General features: G+C 48.4%; 1 long non-coding RNA gene across 2 annotated transcripts; it reads right to left on the bottom strand.

Annotated features, from left to right (window-relative positions):
• Positions 1-10,785: 10,785 nt before the first annotated feature.
• LOC118523201 (uncharacterized) lies at positions 10,786-17,684 on the bottom strand. 2 transcript variants are annotated; one of them, XR_004910986.2, is made up of 3 exons: positions 17,595-17,684; positions 15,105-15,315; positions 10,786-11,404 (listed from the first exon to the last, which is right to left on the bottom strand). It is a non-coding gene; the product is annotated as an uncharacterized LOC118523201 (long non-coding RNA). The 2 variants fall into 2 exon arrangements; XR_013442927.1 differs by lacking the exon at positions 10,786-11,404 and adding an exon at positions 13,791-14,144.
• Positions 17,685-18,819: the final 1,135 nt, after the last annotated feature.

Here is an 18,819-nt window from a genome sequence, read left to right as displayed (position 1 = left end):
CAACCACGAGCAGAGATGGAACAACAAACCATGAACCTTTTTGTTGTTGTTGTTGCTGTTTTTCAGGTTTTAAAGAACCAACTACTAAACCACTTTTGCCTTAGAAAGACACCAAATTTGGAAGCAAGAGGACGTGACTTCCAGTCCTCCCCCTGCCCCCCATCTGTCCATGTTAGCCTGGACAGCCTCTCAGCCTGTTTCCTCACCTGCAACTCATAGATAATACTTGTCATCCTACCTCACAGGGCTGGTAACGGAATGTTCCAGATGGAAGATGCTCCAAGTGCACACTGTGCACAAGCCCATTTGCGGTACTAATATTGATGAGAGCTCCTGTGTAGTGAGCACCCACTGGGCACCTGCCATTCTGCCAAGAACTCTGCATGCTTTATCGCACAAAACCCTCGACACAGCCCTGAGACATCACAGGTACATAAATATCTCCCCTTAACACAGAAGACCACCTCTTCACACGGTGAGGCCTTTCCCGTGGACCCACAGCCAGGAAGACAAGGACTGGGACCCAGGAGCCCCCATGCCTAACACTGCACCACACTGCTGCCCACTGAGGAATCAATGAATGGACTCCTTTACTGAACAGGTAGGGAAACTGAGGCTCAAAGAGGAGAAATGATTTGTCCATGTCAATCTGGACAAAGTCACCAGACCTGAAACCATCTCCTGTTCCCAGGCCAAGATCCTTTGGCTGTTCAGACTTTCTCGAGAAGAAAGGCTACTCAGATCAGCCCTTCTGCAATGCAGCCTCAGCGCTGATGTGGCCATCTGGTTTACCCTGGCTCTCCCTTCACATCAGGTGATTTACCCCACTGTCTGCAAATCTCACCTTTCCTGGACTCTCCCTTTCTTAGTATACATGCCACCCGAGTGACACGCTCAGTGCTGTAAATGAGGGTGTCATGGTGTGTTCTCAGGTCTTACTGGAAGTGCCGCTATTAAAAAGTCTAGTAAACAGCCAGCCCAGTGAGCGCACGTCAGCAGCCCTGCTCCAGGGCTCGTCAGCAAAGGCAGGGCCCAGGCCTCGGGCCAGAGCCCTTTCCAGCTGCCATCCTGCCACCGGGCCAGCCTCGCCTGCCCACATCTGCAGGATGAGATTGGCCAGCACCTCACAGCACAGACCTGCGGGCTTCTGGAGCGTCCAGATTTCCTGGGGAAAGCAGATTCATGCTCGAAATTGGGACCTGGGAGTCATTCCCCTTGAGAAACGACATTTGGCTGAGTGGAAAAAGTGGGCCAGAACATGGGTACTGATCGGATCTCTGAGACCCGAAACTGAAATTGCAAAGAGTGGTAATAAATAAAATGCTAAAAGCATTTATTTTGTGGCTGGGTGACCCAGCTCTGAGGTCTACGATGTCCCATTTGGGGTCTCCTTGCCAATTCTTGACGAAGGAGAACAGTTTGCTCATAAAATCATAGTTCAACACAAGTTCATAGCGGGCTAAATAATTTAGTGGGAGAAAGATGTGAAATTTCCTCATTAGAAATGTGAGGCTGGGGCTCAAACTGGCTTTTTAAAAAATCACAATAAGAAGGGAGCCTGGGTGGCTCAGTTGGTTAAGCATCTGCATTTGGCTCAGGTAATGATCCCAGGGTCCTGGGGTGGGTGGCTCCCTGCTCAGTGGGGAGCCTGCTTCTCCCTCTCGCTCTGCCCCTCCCCCTTGCTTGTGCGCTCTCTCTCTCTCTCACAAAAATAAACAAATAAAATCTTTTTAAAAATCAAATCAAATTAAATCACAGTAAGAAAGAAAATGAGGGGACTAAGCCATGAAGACTATTACAGTCTGAATAGACTAAAAGAAGGCTTTTCCCCTTGATCCGAAAGGAGGCTTTTCCCCTTGATCTGAAAGTTTACCATCCTTCAGCCCTGCAGAGGACACTGCTGTTGGGAAGCCATAAAAGTGGGTGTAGTGGTAAGTCCTGAATCCAACTGTTAATAATAACAGAAGTAATCAAAACAGCTACTATTTACGTAGTCTTAATCCACTAAAACATCAGCTCTTGGAGGCAAGAACTTTGTCTTGTTCCTGCAAGACAAAGTCCAGAGTAGTCCTTGGCAGGTAGCAGCTCCATGTCTATGGCTTGGAGGGATTCGTGCGTGCATGAATCCCTATGTACCAGACACTGTACTGGGCACTGCCCTTGTATTATTAATGCTCATTCCACCTTATGAAGCAGGTCTAATCCCCATTCACAGCTCAGAGAACTAGGCTGACACACATTTCCTTCTTGCACTTAATCTTTTTTTTTTTTTTTAAAGATTTTATTTCTTTATTTGACAGAGAGAAAGAGCACAAGCAGGGGGAGTGGCAGGCAGAGGCAGAGAGAGAAGCAGGCTCCCCGCTGAGCAGGGAGCCCGATGCGGGACTCGATCCCAGGACCCTGGGATCATGACCTGAGCCGAAGGCAGACGCTTAACCAACTGAGCCACCCAGGCGCCCTCTTGCACTTAATCTTAATGGTCACGAGAATATGCTGGAAGAGCCTGGGCTTCCCCGATGCCAGCCAGTCCTGTGGCTGGCACCGCAGCGAGTCAAGTTTTAGGATCACAGGGTGTCTACTGAATGATTCTTCTTCATGCCTGTTCTTTTGTTTTCCGAGTTCGGGGTGTCCCTGTCCACTAAAGTGCTTTGGAATGTGTGGTTCCGGTCTCCAAGGGGCTTGAGCTCCAGCTCCTTCCAATGCCTCCCACCCTGAGGACCGAGGCAGCCCCAGGCCCAACAGAACCGACAATAAGGAATCCTATGTGTGAGTCCTGCCACACAGAGCTTTCCCGAAGCAAGCCCTCCCTCCTTATGAAAAGCATATGTGCTGCCGAAGCGAGCCCTTTATGAAAAGCAGTGACACTTGTCACTCACACCCACCTGGGCCTGGCCCTTTATTTGCATTGAGCAAGGCAGGGAGGAGTGTGGTATCCAAACAATTTAATGGTGTCACCTGGCCTTGGCCGTCTGTGACTTCGGTACGTAACTACTTACGTGTCAGAAGGCATTCCCTTTCGAACATTTGCCTCTACGGAGCCAGACCCGCACCTTGGGGGCCCCGCATCCATTGGGGTCACTAAGAAGGGACCACTGACCTTGAGAATGCCACAGGCCATCTCCAATATAAGTGAGGCTACCCACCTCCCTGGCCCCACACCTGGCCAACTTCGGTAGAGGAGGGGCCAACCATGCTAAATGTAATGGTTTTCAGACCCTGAGCCAGGAAGCCGCCACAGGGCTCCCTTCCCTCCTCCCAAAGCTCTTAGGGTACAAAAGGCAACCCCACCAACCGGCCTCACCAATCCCGGGCAGAGCCCAGCCCTGGGCCTGACCAGTCACCAAGGGCACCTGGCTGGGATTTCGGGAAGAAGCCAGCTTCCAACGTTGACTTCCAATGGCTGTGAATCACCCCATCTGATTCAGATGCAGGCTTGCAGGGACTTAGAGATAGAGAGCGGGTTGCTTCAGAGCAATCCCCGATTGCCTCAGCGGGTAATTTACCTCTGGGAGTTTCAGGTGCCAGAGAGAACAATGCATTGCCTATAAAGTCTTTAAACCCAGCCAGCAGCAGGCTGACCTTGGCTGGCAGTGCCCAGTGAAAGCCGGGAGGACTCCTGGGGTGCCATGCCTCCCCCATGCAACCCTCCTCCATACATGAGAAGGGTCTTCAAGTCGCAACTTGGTCCCCGGCCACTGCCCTGGAGAAGTGGGCACCTGCCTTGATGCTCCTCACCAGGCCTCTCCATGTCCCAGAGACTTTTACTGCCACCAAATTCCTCCTGCCCTGGGTGACAATCCACCTCCTCACAACTCCAGCCACCCTCCAGGTGCACAGGGCAGAGGCCAAGTCCCTTGGTCAGGCGATGTTCCTTCACATTTGTGAAGCTCTTTCTGTCTTCCCTGGGCTTCCTAACACATCATGGTTCTGGAACACTCCACCATCCTGTCCATCCTCCTCCAGCCTTGCTCTTCTTGGTGGCCTTGTTCTCAAAACATGGCAGCCATACCAGCGGTGGTCTCACCAGTGTCACCTCCCTTGTTTCAGCCACCATACTCCTATTATTAATATCATCGAAAATCACATTGGCTCTCATGGAGGCTCAACCAAACGGAGGCTCATATGATGAGATTTATTTATAGTCGACCAAGACCCTTTTAGAAATGGCACTGTCTGGCTTCCTCTTCCCTAGCTGGTAGCTGCTCTGTTGGGTTTGGGAGCTAAATGTCAGACTTTGCATTTGTTCCTCTTATATTTCTTCTTCTAATTTGGCCTGTCGCTCCTTCCCCATCATTCCTGGTCATTTTCTGTCATTTGGAAACCTGTTACAAAGGTCTTCTGCGGAGTGACCCAGAGTATTATTTAAAAAGCAGTTTGAGGGGCGCCTGGGTGGCTCAGTCGTTAAGCATCTGCCTTCGGCTCAGGTCATGATCCCAGGGTCCTGGGATCGAGCCCCACATCGGGCTCCCTGCTCGGCGGGAAGCCTGCTTCTCCCTCTCCCACTCCCCTGGCTTGTGTTCCCTCTCTCGCTGTGTCTCTCTCTGTCAAATAAATAAAATCTTAAAATTAAATAAATAAATAAATAAATAAATAAAATAAAAAGCAGTTTGAGTTACGGATGGACCGAACCAGGTTAGCCCACGGCTTGCTTTTCTCTGCCTTTTTCAAAAGGTAATATGAGGCTGCTTGTTCATTGCTTTGCTAAAATGCCTGAAAATGTTAGAGCCAGAGGAGATGTTAGAGACCACATGGTTGAAGCCCTTCACTTTACAGATGAAGAAACTGAGGCCAGGTGAGGCAAAGGGATGCTGAGTCCACGCAGAGCCAAGCATCCTGACCCAGGCATCCTTTGGTCCCGTGCTCAGCAAGGAAATGATAGGCACACTGCACCAACTCTACCGGAAGCTTCCAACAGTGGACAGCAGAACGCCTGCCTTGTTGGGGAGAGGCTGGGCAGGTCGGTAAAGCAAGACCACTTAAAAGCCACATTGGCCCGGCCACTGATGAACTATAAACAACCTGTGCTCCCGGCCCTAGGGCGGAATATGCCCCAGCGGTGAAAAGAAAGGAAGCACTGACATGTGGACACAGATGAATCTTGACCGCGTTACGCTGAGTGACAGAAAGCTATCACAGAAGACCACATATGGCCTCCTTGCATTCAGGCGACATGTCCAGAACAGGCAGATCCATACGGAGAGAAGCAGTGGGTGGTTTCCAGCGCCTGGGTCTGCAGGGGTGGTGACGAGGGACTGCCAGGGGGCCCGGCATTTCTTGGGGAACATAATGAAAATGTTCTGGAATTAGTGGTGATGGCTACACACATTTGTGACTACACTCCCAACCACTGAATTGTACATCTCTCAGTGGTTTAAACGGTGACTTTTATGATATGTGAACTCTGTGTTTTTCAAGGCCAGGGGGACCCTTCCTCTCAGGGACAGTGGGAAAGAAAGGAAGTGCCCAAGAGGGAACCCTCTCTCTGTTCCCACGCGGGTGAGGAGGGCCACCAGGGCCACCAGGGCGGGGACTTCTCACAGCAAGGGCCGGGGTCCTCCCTGCAGCCCCATCTCCGCGCCTTTGGTGTGAAGAGGGACAGGATGCGGTCACCTGCTGTGCACCCTCGCCCCCCTCTGCCCTTCCCTCCCCCCCCCCCCCCCCCCCCCCCGTGCACCCAGGCGCTGCTCTACTCCCACCCCCTGCCCACACCCGGGCTTCCCGCCGCGGGTCCCTGGGTAGGCAGTGCGCGGGGCCAGCGGGCTGCGGGGCGAAGCCCACCTACCCAGAGCGGGGTAGGGGTCTCCGTTTACACCAGCCGACCCCCGTCTGGGCGCAGGGCGTAGCCGGATGAAGGCGGGTACAAACCAGCACGGAGAAGCACAGAAGCAGCACTCTGGGCTTGTTTAAAAAAAAAAAAAAAAATACGACAGGCGCCTGGGTGGCTCAGTCGTTAAGCGTCTGTCTTCGGCTCAGGTCATGATCCCAGGGTCCTGGAATCGCGCCCCGCATCGGGCTCCCTGCTCCGCGGGAGGCCTGCTTCTCCCTCTCCCACTCCCCCTGCTTGTGTTCCTGCTCTCGCTTTGTCTCTCTCTGTCAAATAAATAAATAAAATCTTAAAAAAAAAAAAATTGGAATCCCTCTGTCAGTTGGAAGTGAATTCCTTTCGTGCTGGCTTCACTGATTCCGCGTGGGCGGCGCAGCTCCTGGAGACCTGCCGGCCAACGAGGCGGTGTTCCCAGAACAAAAGTTCACGGCTGCTGCCCGCCGGCCGCTCCCCCCCGCCCCGCCCCCAGGGCTCCGGCCCCTCCCTCTGCGGGCTTCTCTCCCCTCCCGGACCGCGCGCCCCTCCGCTCCCCCCCCCCCGGGCTCCGGCCCCTCCCTCTGCGGGCTTCTCTCCCCTCCCGGACCGCGCGCCCCCCCCGCTCCCCCCCCCCGGGCTCCGGCCCCTCCCTCTGCGGGCGTCTCTCCCCTCCCGGACCGCGCGCCCCCCCCGCTCCCCCCCCCGGGCTCCGGCCCCTCCCTCTGCGGGCTTCTCTCCCCTCCCGGACCGCGCGCCCCCCCGCTCCGCCCCCCCCGGGCTCCGGCCCCTCCCTCTGCGGGCTTCTCTCCCCTCCCGGACCGCGCGCCCCCCCCGCTCCCCCCCCCCCGGGCTCCGGCCCCTCCCTCTGCGGGCTTCTCTCCCCTCCCGGACCGCGCGCCCCCCCGCTCCCCCCCCCCGGGCTCCGGCCCCTCCCTCTGCGGGCTTCTCTCCCCTCCCGGACCGCGCGCCCCCCCCGCTCCCCCCCCCCCCCCCGGGCTCCGGCCCCTCCCTCTGCGGGCTTCTCTCCCCTCCCGGACCGCGCCCCCCCCCGCCCCCAGGGCTCCGGCCCCTCCCTCTGCGGGCTTCTCTCCCCTCCCGGACCGCGCGCCCCCCCCCGCTTCCCCCCCCCCCCCCCCCCCGGGCTCCGGCCCCTCCCTCTGCGGGCTTCTCTCCCCTCCCGGACCGCGCTCCGCAACCCCTGCACCGCGGCGCGAGCCACGTCCGCAAGGCGCCCGCGGGCCACACACAGCACACACCGCACGCTCGCACCACAAATACCCCCCACACACGCCACACACCACACACCACACACTTGCACCACACACACGCACCACGCATACACTACACATATACCACACACACACCACACACAGTACACACATCACACTTGCACCACACACCACACACTTGCACCACACATATACCACACACCACACACACACACATACCACACACACACCACACACACACCACACACATATCACACTTGCACCACACACACAGGGCACAAGTACACCACACACACTCCCCACACACGCCACATGCACAACACACATGTATCACACACACTTACCACACACACCACACTACACACACACTCCACAGACACCACACACACACATACCACATACATATCACATACATATCACAATTGCACCACACACACCAAAAAACACACCACACACATGCCACACACACATAGAGGCCACACACACAACATGCCAACCACACAGCACCCCACACACACACCACACACATATCACACTTGCACCACGCATACCACATACACACACACATATCACACACTTGCACCACACCCACCACGTACACACACACAGTCCACACACCCAGATAGCCACACACACAACACAGACCTACCACGTACACACCACACCTGTCACACTCTCTCTCCCTCCCCACTGCATTTTATCCTGAGTGAATGAGAGGAGTTATTTAACTTATTCGAGCCAGTCAGGCTTCCAGAAAAAAAGGAAAACACGAAGGCCCACACTCTTACCAGATAGACTAGAATGCATGGTCTTGTCCTTCTTAGCAAAATGAGGACCAGCTTTTACGGAGCACTGGTGTCTTCAAAGAGCTTCACAAACATTAACTAATTAAGCCACCCCCCCCCCCAGCTGCTGAGGTCTGTGTAAAGCCCGGGTGTCTGTGGTGCAGATGAGGGAAGGAAGGTAAATGGCCGGCCCTGAGGCACAGGGCGAATCCCAAATGGGACAACAGCCCTGGCGCTCAGCTCCAGGGAGACCAGCCAACACGCCGAGCTCTCTCTGCGAAGGGAGTCAAATTAGGACACAAGGCGGGAACCAACTTTCCAGGTGCTAAAGGGTTAAGAGAGGAGGAAGACAGGGTGGCTGGCGGCTGCTGGCTGGTGACATGAGGTCCCCTCCAGCTGAGGTCCTGCCCTCACAGGGGGCACAGCCCGCTGGCTTCCTGCCTGTCACCCAAGACAGCCAAGCTGAATAGGGCAGGGTGGGCACCCAAGACAGCCAAGCTGAATAGGGCTGTGAGGCCAGGATGGGCCCAAACTCCCAGTGTCCACGGGGCCGGGGCAGCCACCACTTCTGCTCTCTTCACCCCGTGCTGGCAGATTCAGGCCTCAGAGAGGCTCACGGACTTAGTTCATTCATTTCTCATTTGTGGGAGTGATTCATTATTGCCACATCAACGCACCTCACTCCCAGGCAAGAGTTTTCCAACACATCACACTGACAAATCTTTCTGTATCTGCGAGAAAGTGCATACGCTGTGTGAATTTACCAGTGGGACGGAAATTCTTTCTCAAGTGAAAGAGTTTCGAAGACCTGTATTTCCATGTGGGCTTTTTCTGGAAGGCTGACCCTGGGCAGAATCTCTCCCCCCATTCAAACCCCTCCATAGAAGCAAGCATCCTTCCTCTCTGGGAAGGAGTCATGCACGGCAGGGCTTAACTTCAAAAGACCTGGTCCTTGGACCTGGAAAGAAGTGCTAGGCTCATTGTCTTATCATGGAAAATAACATTACTTAGTGGAGGCACCTTCCTCTGGCCCCATCACTGCCTAGATCCGCCCATCTAGGAAGATGTTTGAAAGAAGAACTGCCCAACTCAAGACCAAGGGCAACAAAAACAACACTGGCTTCTGTATTCATAGCTCGGGCTAACTGCTTGTCTTAGGTCTCAATGATTATTTTGGCACATAATATGAAGCACAGAGAAATACATTCACCTTTTTTTTGTGAGGGCATTAAAGAGAAGATAAATCTGAAGGCAAAAGAGACACAGAAACAGAAGCACCTAGATACACCTTATAGAAAAACTTCAGAAGACAGAATGAGAATTATCTAGGACTTTGTTCTGAGCCCTTCATGGGAAATCTTATCCATTTTTCATTTTGCTTAAACTGGGATTTTTTTAATGAAAGCCATTTCTAAAATGCTGCTGTGGACATTTTTGTAGTAGGCATGAACTCAGGGCAAATGTGTCATCTCAAAAATACGGTTTAACCGGGTGAGTTGTATTTAGGTCAAAGTGATTTGTAAAGCTGGTTTAGATGAACTTTGATAGTCTCTTGCTAGGAACATGTGAACACGTATCTCTACGAGGTTAGAAGGTACATGTTGGGTGTTCTTAATCAGTAGCTGTTGGTAATACTATCAAGAGCTCAAATTCTGTGTCTGCTATTTACTCACTGAATGACCCCAGGCTAATTCACCCCTTCTAGACTTGGTGTTCCCATCTCTAAACAAAGAATACTTACCCCTCACAGGCTGTTATAAGACTTCAATGAGATGATGTCTACAAAACTCTAGTTCATAGGAAGCATTTCTTTGCCCCTGGATGTTTTTTTCCATAATTAATTTTATGCACCTTAGAAAATCAAATGATGACAATCTAATTCTAAAATTTATAGGTAGAGGCAAAAGACCCAGAATAGGCAACACAATATTGAAAGAGAAGAACGAAGCCAGAGGACAGGTACGACCCAACTTCCAATACTTACTGCAAAGCTGCGGTGATCAAGACAGTGTGTTATTGGTGAAAGAATAGACAAACAGATCAATGGAACAGAACAGAGAGCCCAGAAGTAGAGTCAACTGATCTTTGACAAAGGAGCAAAGGTGGTACAATGGAGCAAAGATAGTCTTCTCAACAAATGGTGTTGGAACAACTGGACATCCACATGCAAGAAATGAATCTAGACACGGACCTTACAGCCTTCACAAAAATTAGCTCACACTGGATCATAGACCTAAATATAAACTGCAAAACTATAAAACCCCTAGAAGATAACACAGAACACCTACATGACCTTGGGTATGGTGATGACTTTTTAGATACAACGCAAAAGGCGTGATCCATGAAAGAAATCATTGCTAAGCTGAGCCTCATTAAAATTAAAAACTTCTAACATAACAATAAAAAAATAAAAAAAATAAAAAAATAAAAAAAATTAAATTAAATTAAATTAAATTAAAAACTTCTGTTATGTGAAAGACCATGTCAAGAGAATGAGAAGACCAGCCACAACTGGGAGAAAATATCTGCGAAAGTCACATCTTATAAAGGACTGTTATCCAAAATATACAAAGAACTCAAGAATAAGCAAACAACCCAACTAAAAAATTGGCCAAAGAGCTTAACAGACACCTCACCAAAGAAGATATACAGAGAGCAAGTATGAAAACATGTTGCATATCCTATGTCATCGAGGAAATGGAAGTCAAAACAATGAGACACCAGTACATACCTATTAGAATGGCCAAAATCTGGAACACTGACCACGCCAAATGCTGGTGAGGAGTGAAGCGATAGGAACTTTCATTCATGGCTGGTGGGAATGTAAACTGGTACAGCTACTTCGGAAGACGGTTTGGCCGTTTCTTATGAAATTGAACATACTCTTACTACAATTCAGTAAATCACACTTTTTGGTATTTACCCAAAGAAGTCGAAAACTTGGGTCCACACAGAAACTGTCCACGGTTACAGTGACTTTATTCATAAAGAACAAAACTAGGAAGCAACCAACATGTCTTTCGGTGGGTGGCTGGATAAAGAAACTGTGGTGCCTCCAGACAATGGAATATCATCAAGCACTAAAAAGAAATCATCTATCAAGTCTTTAAAAGATCTGGAGGAACCTTGAATGCATGTTACTAAATGAAAGAAGCCAATCTGCAAAGCCTTTATACTATATGACTCCAATTGTATAGCATTCTAGAAAAGGTAAAACTATGGAGACAGTAAAAAAAATAACGGTTTGCAGGGGTTGAGGGCAAGGGGATACATAAGCAGAGTGCACAGGGTTTTTAGGGCATCCCCTCCATGGTGATTACATCATTACCTTGTGTTATTTATTGCACTTGGCTTTCTTGCACTTTGCAGATGCTGCATTTTTTACAGAGGGTTCAAGCCTTCAGTGGGGGGAGTCACTGCAGATGGGGTGGAAACAGAGAGCTAGAATCAGCAGTGGAGCCTGAAGATGGGACTGAGTTGCTGCAATCTCGTGATAAAACTTGACCGGATGAGGAATTGCTTCTTATGGATGAGCAAAGAAAGTGGTTTCCTGAGATGGAATCGACCGTTGGTGGGAAATACTGTGAAGTCTGTTGAAATGGCAACAAAAAATTTAGAATATCATATAAACCTAGTTGATAAAACAGCGGCGGGGTTTGAGAGGATTGGCTCCAATTCTGAAAGAAGCTCAACTGTGGGTATAATGCTATCAAACAGTGTCACGTGCCAAAGAAATCATTCATGAAAGGAAGAGTCGATCGATGCATCGGGACTTCATTGTTGTCTTATTTTAAGAAATTGCCACCGCCATCCCAGCCTTCAGCAACCACCACTCTGATCACTCAGCAGCCCTCCAAATCAGGGCAAGAGGTTTCAGTCAGCAAAAAGTTATAACTTGCTGAACGCTCAGATGATGGTTAGCATTCTTTAGCAATAAAATATCTTTTTAATTAAGGTGTGTACATTGTTTTTTAGACATAATGTTATTGCATACTTAGATTACGGTATAGTGTAAATGTAACCTTTATAAGCACTGGATATCCAAAAAATTCATTTGACTCATTTTATTGCGATATTCACTTTACTGCAATATTCACCTTTTTGCAGTGGTCTGGAATTGGACATGCAATATCTCCAAGGTATGCCTGTATACATTTGTCAAAATCCATAGAGTATGCAACACCAAGAGGGAGTTGTAATGTGAACTATGGACTCTGGGTGATTATGTCAATGTAGGTCCATCGATTGTAACAAATGGCCACTCATGTTGATAAAGGAGGTGGCTGTGCGTGTGGGGGGTGGGGGCAGGAGGCGTATGGGAAATCTCTGTATCTTCCCCTCAGTTTTCCTGGGAACACAAAAATGCTTTAAAAACTAAAGTCTTGGGGCGCCTGGGTGGCTCAGTTGGTTAAGCGACTGCCTTCGGCTCAGGTCATGATCCTGGAGTCCCGGGATCGAGTCCCACATCAGGCTCCCTGCTCAGCAGGGAGTCTGCTCCTCCCTCTCATGCTCTCTGTCTCTCATTCTCTCTCTCGCAAATAAATACAATCTTAAAAAAAAAAAAAAAATTTAAAAACTAAAGTCTTAATTTAAAAAAAATCAAGTGATGATTTGGTTATTTTACTTAGTGGAGCTAATCCCAAGGATGTCTATAAGGTTATTGAAATTTGTATTTTTGTTTCCTAGATCTTTCCATTAGAAATAAGGATTGATAACAGATGTTGACTACACTTATGGTGGTGAGCATTGCTAATGTATAGACTTGTGGAATCACTGTGTTATACATCTGAATCTAATATAACAGTGTATGTTGATTATACTTAATAATAAATTTTTTAAAAAGAAATAAGGATTGATGAAAGAAAAAGAGGAGGTTAGGGAAGGAAGGAAGGAAGGATGGAAGGAAGGAAGGAAGGAAGGAAGGAAGGAAGGAAGGAAGGAAGGAAGGAAGGAAGGAAGGAAGCAAAGAGGAAGGGAGAGAGGGAGGGAGGGAAGGAAGGAAGGAAGAGGGAGGAAGGGGGGAGAAGATGATGAGCCTATGTTCAGCAAATAAGCATGAGTCCTTAAACTAGAGCTAACGCTACTTCATCCTAGCCTGTTCATCGACCCGTAAATCAGAAAGAAAGGAAAGGCCTTCCCCGCTGTTTGTTTCCTCACTCACTTGAGGTGCTTGCAGACACTCCCCCTGGACAAGCCATGGCCTGCTGCACCCATTTATGAAGCTCTTCTTTTTCTGGAAACAGTACACTGAATAAATACTCCTGGAATTAAAAATATGTAAAAGCACCCAAATAGTAAAAATAACTAAAGAAAGAACTGCATTATACACAGTAAGAATTAGCTCAGTAAGTATTTGTGGAATGAATTCTAGCCCTGAATGACATCTTTGGGCATAATGTACTCCACTTTCCGTGGGGCTGGCTGCCGAACTCTGACCCCATGTCAACTTTTTGTGTTCCTGTTGTCACTGCACGGACAGGAACTGCCATTTCACGTCACCTGCCTTCCAGGGTCTAGAGTGCATGTTGCAGACCACGTCCATCACAGCCTCTGCTGAAAAGGTATATTCCAGACCGCTCCAAATGCCAAAGCCAGAGTTCTGAACAGATGCGCGTTGTAACTGACTTCTTCGGGAGGGAGGGGGAGACAGACGGGCTTCTAGAGAGGGGAGCGAGTGGGAGCAGGTGGGATTCCAGAGCCAGCTTGGGGGTGGGTAGAGCGGGGGCGGGGTCCAGTCTCTCAGGAGGGATGGAGTCGGTAGGGGAGAGGAGGGACAGGCCAGGGCACTCATGTCATTATTTTTCAAAGTGAGAGCCTAAGAGAGGGTGTTAAAGAGACAACAAATCTGTTACTTTGACTTACAAAGTCAACCAGTTGAGAAACCAAAACAGCGTAATAACTATATTGGCAGGAGGGAAGAAGAACAGATGGACGTCTCTAATTTTTATGACAGAAATATATAGATATTGCCATACATGGGTATTTTTTAGGAGGTATACATATATATAACTTAGTAACCTGGCAGGGATTCCCACAAGGATCAGAAACAGTGACAGTTAAAGATTGCATTTACAAGGGTTATTTCTGCAGAGCTAGATAGGTGTGGAGAGGGTAGGGCAGGGAAATTCTTTTTTCCATGATAAACCTTCCTCCACGGTCGATACTCCCTGAGCCGTGTCTTGCTTACACAAGGAAGTTATGATCGGTGTTCGAAGGGCTCCTCACGCTGGTGTGTCAGCCTCGCTGGCTTGAGGGCCCATGACGGTGCATGACGGGGACCTCCCGTGGGAGCCCAGAACCGCTGGTAGATCTCGCCAGCACCAGGGAACGCTACGCCAGGCAGGAACAAAGGAGTAAATCATAGAAGAAGAGTCTGTCTCATAACACATGTTATTCACGTAAGAGGCAACGCGGGCCATTTGATAAGCACATGAATGTGCCCTCCTTGCTCGCGGCCCCGGCCAAGCCAATACAAAAGCAAAACTGGCTGTTCCAGGGTGACAGAGTCAAGCTGCTTCTCTCTGATACTCCTCCTAACTCCTGCATCCCCTCCTAACCTATTCTAATTTTAAAAATAAGAAATTGGTATGGAAAATATTGAACAATACATCAGACACAAATCATTTCCCAAAGTGGCCTTGGCTGGCACCACCACCCTGGTGCTCCCTGGGGTGGCCCAGGGATCATTTCATTTAGACCCCACAGAAATCTGCACCAAGGACAGACGCCTCAACTTACAGAACCTTCCAGCAAACCTTAGTCCTTTTGAGACTTCAATCAAGATCCTCAACAGAAAAAGCTAAGACAAACACAAACAACAACCAGATTCTAGTTTTCAACCAAGCTCAAAGAGCCTTTGTCAAAGCGAATCAAAGCTCTCCCGGTAGCCAGCTCATTAGGTTTAATCATCAACTGTGCTTATCAGATCCCTGATTTCTAAGTCCCTTGAAGACAAAAGGTGCAAAAAAGAATCCTTGTGTGCTTTGGAGATTGATTTCAAAGCAGGCCTTGAGGTCACCTGCAGAGATGCTTTAGGCAGCAATTATAAGCAGGAAACAAAATGCACTCATTTGATTTCATAAAATTGGACAGGACCCCTGTTGCAGACCTACCCTTGAAATCTAAGCGTGGCTTGAAGCGCCAGTTCACACATCATATTTATCTGGGGGTGGGCGGAAGGCAAAAGGTTGGGGCCTCCTCTGACCCCCCTGGAGGTGCTCCTGAATTGTGATAGCTGGGCTGAGACCAGAGGGGACCTGTCAGGCTTACCTGCTAGAAACAAAGGCTCACCTTGCTGTCCAAGCTTCTGGAAAAAAGGGATCCCTTGGATTGTCTGAGTTTGGCTTTCCTTGGCCCATTCTGCATTACAATTTAGAGATTTGGGGTCTTTAGGTGGCGTTTAACTCAATCAGGGTGACGCACTTGATGTATCTGAGAGTCAGGACCCAGATCCACGTTTCTAGTTCCATTATCCTATTCTGGGGAGAGCAAGCAAGAAGACCTACAGGTAGGTGATGATAAGAAAGAGTTAATATTATTATCAGTGAAATCTGCAGTAAAGCCCTTGATTTGCTGTCACCCTGAAGCTAGCCAAGGCATGGCATCTGATTGAAAAACCAAACGACCCAGAAGGCAAAGAATAAGTCAAAGAGCAAATGAAGTCTCTCCCAAAGGCCAAAGGAAGATTCCACCACAAGACACTGTAAACCTTCTTCCTACCTTCTTTTTCCACTCTCTCTATATCACATCTCAGTTTTTGGAGACTCTCTCCTCCCCAAACTTTTCTACCCTCTCCCAGGTGCTTGTATTACTTTCTCTCTCCCTTTTTCATACAACAGCAGTTCTCAAAGCTTTCTGTTGAAAATCCCACCAATTTCTCCCTTTCCGGGACTTGCTCTCTGTTCCTTCCCCTGTACTGTACCAAAAGATCAAGACCCAGCAGGTATTACAGACTGGGGGAGGGGGTCCCTGGAGGAGGACGGAGATCATGCGTGCATGTATTGTATGTAATCCCTGAAACGCTTTTGATACCATGTTGATGACCTACTATGTATTACACACCACATAAAACTCCTGAATGTAATCGGTGTCTAAACTGGGGTGTTCTAAGTATGCGCTGAGGTCACTGTTCCAGGGAGATGTGCCTTTGATAGGGTTTGATAATTAACTACATTTGGACAATGTGTTATCCCTTACACGTCTCCTGGAAATGCCCAATGCACATTAAATTTCTGATAATTCCTGTGGTAAATATGCATATTTACCATTGGTCAACCTGGTGTTGCCCTAACTTATCTGATCACTTAAACTTACTCAATTGTGGGAAAAGAAGTCGTAATGTCAGCAGCACACTTGACCCACACAAATCTAGAGAACAGATGCTTGTTCTGTGTTTGCAGGTGCCGGAGAACAGGGCGGGTCTCCACCCTGATTTATTGCATATTTGTGGCAGTGTAGATATGGGCTTGATTATTCTTGATGGGGAGGTTTTATTCCCCAGGCATAGAAGACGGGTAAAGATGAGCCAATAAGACAACTCAGTGGTGGCTTTAGAACCGAGAAACCCATGATGGGACCCCAGCAGTGCTGGGGGGAGAGGGAGCCCCTCTGAACCCACCGGGGAAGGCAGAGAGGGGCAAGTGCCTCAGAGATCCGAAGGTCAGACCCGAACCCAGAAGCTAGCCCTGGCTTGCATGGGGGCAAACATGATGTAAATCTGCAGTCCTACACTGAAGCCCCACACTGAAGCCCTACATTGAAGCTTGCTCTAGACTCTGGCTGGTAACTAGACACAGAAAAGTCAGTAAAGCAACTCGGTGCTACTGGATGAGATTTATCCTCAGAAATGGTTATGACTTTCCAAAAGCCCCCAGATCCTTTTGTTTTCTTTCTCACACTCCCTTTCTCCACCAACCCCACCCCCTCACTCAGCAGCATGGTTTCTTAAATCAAATAAACTTAGCATGATTGTAAGACCCGGAGAAGGTTGGCGAGCCTGACTTGCCTGAAGAAGGGAGTCCCTTCCAGCCTGGAGCCAGCCCCGGATAACCGGCATCGGGGCTGCTATTTTGAAAGGTGGCTTTGAGATAGGTGGCTCTAGGCATTTTGTTATTTTGCTGTTTGCTTTTGGAACTTCTTGAAACAAACCTCAAAGAAGAGAAAACTCCTGTCTGAAACAGATTCCTTTTAGGATCCAAGAAATGACTCACACAGGCTGTTTTAGCATTTATGCTCCCCGTTGAGTTAATATGATTAGACTCATGAATTCTATTTTTGAAATGCAGACTCTGTACCCAGAATATTCCTCCAGAACAACAACAAAAAAACTGGGAGGAAAATGACACCCCTATTTACATATTTGCTATATCTAAGTGTATGCTATTTGCCCGCTTACTTTTGTCTTTCATCGTCTATTTTTTCCATCAGATTAAAGAGCTCCAGCAAATTCTTCAGTAAAGTTGCCGAAACTGTTCTTTTTTTATATATTCAGTTAGCCACTGTACAGTACATAATTAGTCCTTGATGTAGTGTTCAATGATTCATTAGCTAAGTGTAACACCCAATGCTACGTGCAAGCTAGTAATATAGAAAGTTCTATATTCACCAAATGTCCACTGACAGATAAATGGATAAGCAACATGCAGTATATATACTCGATGGAATATTATTTAGCCTTAAATAGGAAAGAAATTCTGAAACATGTTACAACACGGATAAACCCTGAAGACATGATACTAAGTGAGATAAGCCAGTCACAAAACGCGGCATGGTTCCACTTACGTGAGGTCCCTAGAGTAGTCAAGTTCACAGAGCCAGAAAGCAGAACGGAGCTTCCCAGAGGCTGGGGCGAGTGGGGACTAGGGAATGACTATTTAATGGGGATGAAGTGTGAGTTTGGGAAGATGAAAAAGTGCTGGAGGCGGATGTGATGAGTGCTGTACAACAGTGTGAATGTCCTTAATGTCATCCAACTGTACATTTCAAGATGGATAAAATGGTAAGTTTTTGTTATGTATATTTCACCAAACACGCACACAACGTTCTCTTCCCTCTGGGAGCAGATGTAGAACAATGCCCGTGGCCTGAAGCTGCCCCCTGCTTGGTTTTGATCTGAGCAACCCATTACTCCAGAAATAACCAAGTTGCTTGCTCTTCAAAGCTAACACCCAGCCGGACCTAAGTCCTACTTCATCACAGAACTGGCACGTTCCCACCGAGGGAGGTGGTTTTCTTACAGCATGTGATGGGCGGTCTTGGCAGGAGGCAGGTGCAAGCTTTCCTTCCTGGGAAAAAGTCCCAACCACAGAAATGTGATGGCTCCTGAGATTGTCTCAGTCACTGTAGTCGTTACATAAGTTAACGTGCATACCCCTTTGTTCTTGCGTAATAAACAGCTGCGAGGGTTCATGGACACATGGCTCTCCATTCAGCCATAAACTTCACTCTAATCTAAAGACTGCTCTATGTTTCATTTCAACTTGTGCAGCAAGCCCAAGTTTTTAAGTGTTTCGTTTGTTAGATAATTTTTGATTACTCCTATAAAGCAATGTTGCTCATAATAAAGGACTTCATGTGTCCCTATTAAGAACAACGAGCCACGCTAACCACAACCCTCAAAAGAAGTATTGTTATTTGGGATTTAAATAAAAAAATAAAGATCTTTATTCTTGCCACTAGAGTAAAGGTCTTTTGAGAACTTCATTTTTGAAAGAGTCTCTGGCATGACCATAGACACAATAAACACCCATATCATATGTATTCTCATGCTTTCCCTTTTAAAGCACATTGTGCATTTTAGAATTGCATGTTAAAAGATATATACGGCCAGGTGAGTGACCTCCGTAACATCCTCAAAACAATACTTGTTAAATATAATCTTCTTAACTAGATTTGCCCCGAGCATCTTATTCATTGTACTCAAGTAGCCGCCTTTCTCTATTTACAATGGACCCGGATGGATTTTGGAGAAGTAAGGATTGTGGGGGACTGAGTGTGTCAAACAGAG

The sequence above is a fragment of the Halichoerus grypus genome, chromosome 1 (genome assembly GCF_964656455.1).
Source record: "Halichoerus grypus chromosome 1, mHalGry1.hap1.1, whole genome shotgun sequence".
Taxonomy (NCBI): domain Eukaryota; kingdom Metazoa; phylum Chordata; class Mammalia; order Carnivora; family Phocidae; genus Halichoerus; species Halichoerus grypus.
This window is presented reverse-complemented; position numbering and strand designations above follow the sequence as displayed.